Source organism: Nycticebus coucang, chromosome 5 (assembly GCF_027406575.1).
Source record: "Nycticebus coucang isolate mNycCou1 chromosome 5, mNycCou1.pri, whole genome shotgun sequence".
Lineage (NCBI taxonomy): Eukaryota > Metazoa > Chordata > Mammalia > Primates > Lorisidae > Nycticebus > Nycticebus coucang.
In genome coordinates, this window is record NC_069784.1 from 50,930,111 (window position 1) to 50,932,459 (window position 2,349).

At 37.2% G+C, this 2,349-nt stretch overlaps 1 non-coding gene across 1 annotated transcript; it reads left to right on the forward strand.

Annotated features, from left to right (window-relative positions):
* The first annotated feature begins 855 nt into the window (after window positions 1-855).
* On the forward strand, window positions 856-990 carry LOC128587013 (small nucleolar RNA SNORA70). The gene has a single exon (XR_008380449.1). It is a non-coding gene; the product is annotated as a small nucleolar RNA SNORA70 (small nucleolar RNA).
* Window positions 991-2,349: the final 1,359 nt, after the last annotated feature.

Here is a 2,349-nt window from a genome sequence, read left to right on the forward strand (position 1 = left end):
TCCATTTGAGATCATTTTTATATGTATTGTGAGGTTAAGGGTCCATCATCTTTTTTTTTGCATGTGAATATCTAGTAGTCACAACATCATTTGTTGAAAAGACTCTTCTTTACCACCTTTTAAAAGATCAGTTGATCACACATGCATGTGTTTGCTTCTGGACTCTACTGTGTCCCATCAACCTATATGTCTGTCCTTATTTCAGCATCACTGTCTTTATTATTTTTCTTGCATTGAGTTTTGAAATAAAGAAGTTAGTCTTTCAACTTTGTCCTTTTCAAGATTTTTTTTTGTTATAGAGGGTTCTATGCATTTCTATATGAATTTTAGGAGTAGCTTGTTAATCTCTGCCCCAAAAAAGCCAATTGAGATTTTGATAGAGATTGCAATGAATCTGTAGATCAATTTGGGAATTATTGCCTAATTGCTTATAAAGTCTTCTAATTCATGAACGTGGGATGTATTTACATTTATTTAGGTCTTTTAAACTTTTTTTAAACAGTGTTTTGTAGTTTTTAGTGTATACTTTTTTGTTAAATGCATTCCTAAATATTATATGTATTTTGATGATGTTGTAATTGGAATTGTGCTGTCAATTTCATTTTGAAGTGTTCATTTCTAGTGCATAGAAATGCAGTTGACTTTTTATGTATTAATATCTTCCAACTTTGATGAGTTCATGTATTCTAATTTTTTTTGAAAATTCCTTAGAATTTTCCATATGTAAGATGAAGTCATCTCCAAATAGAAGTAGTGTTACTTCTTACTTTCCAGCTTGGATCCCTTTCTTTCTCTTGCTTTAATTAGCCTGAGTAGAACTTCAAATATAATGTTGATTTAAAGTGGTGAGAGTGCCTGCAACTAATTAAGCTGACCATGCTCCTTTCCTCATGGGGGCCTGGTGTGCAATGGCTGCAAACAGGAGGCTCCTGGGTAGTGTATGCAGCCTGTTGCTTGTATAGGTTGCTCAAAGGGACATTGGAGACATTCCTTTCCAATACATTTTCATGTGTTAGACCTTGTGATATCTCCAATCTAGGCTCCAGACAGGTATGCGTGGTGCCTTTGGAAAGCCCCAGGGCACTATGGCCAAGGTTCACATTGCCCAAATCCTTATGTCCATCCACACCAAACTACAAAACAAGGAGCATGTGACTAAGGCCCTTCACAGGGCCTAGTTCAAGTTCCCTGGCTGCCAGAAGATTCATATTTCCAAGAAATAGGGTTTTACCAAGTTTAACTCAGATGAATTTGAAGACATGGTGGCTGAGAAGTGGCTCATCCCAGATGGCTGTGTGGTCACATACATTCCCAGTGGTGGCCCCCTGGACAAGTGGCAGGCCCCGCATTCATGAGGACTTAACAGTGTGCTGCCTGTCATTTGTACCTACCAATAATAAATCCTACTTCCTGTCCACTTAAAAAATAAATAAATAAATAAAGGGGCTAAAGTGGACATCACTGTCTTGTTTCTAATCTTTTTTTTTTTTTCCTGTTTCTAATCTTAAAGGAAAAGTTTTCAGATTTTTACCTTTAAATGTAGTATTAGCTGTGGGTTTTAATCGATACCATTTATCACCTTGAGGAAATTCCCTTCTCTGTTCCCAGTTTGTTAATTGTTTTTAACATGAAAAATTGTTAGATTTTCTCAAGTGCTTTTTCTACATTTATTGAGATGATGACGTGGGCTTTATTCTACTAATGTGATGCATTACGTTTCTTGATTTTTATATTTTGAAGCAACATTGCAGTCCTAGGATAAATCTTATTTTGTCATGATGTATAGTTATTTTTATATATTGTCAAATAAAGTTTTCTGCCATTATGTTGAGGATTTTGTTTCTATAAAGTATATTGGCCTTGAATTTTCATTTCTTGAAGTCTTTGGTTTTGGTATCAGAGCAATACTGGCCTCATAGAATGAATTGGGAAGTTGTTCTTTCTTATTTTACTTTTTTTAAGTTAGAGGTTGTGAAACAGCAGTTCTCAACCTGCGGGTCATGACCCCCTTGGGGGTCGAATGACTCTTTCACAGGGGTCACCTAAGACCATAGGAAAACACATATTTATGTGTTAATATCCACATAAATATACACATTTTTCCAACGGTCTTAGGAACTGAGACTCTGCTCCTCCATCCATCTCCAGGCGAGTCCCCCCACATGCAGATATGCCCAAGTACAAGTACCCGGCATGTTGACATCATTGTGCCAACCCCATCACATACACCTCGGACAGATAGGGCGTATGTGACAGGGTTGGTGCCATAATGTATTTATGCAGACCAGTCACACATGTGTGGAGAGCAGCTACTGTGTAGAGAGCAGCTGCTGTGTAGAGAGCAGGTAC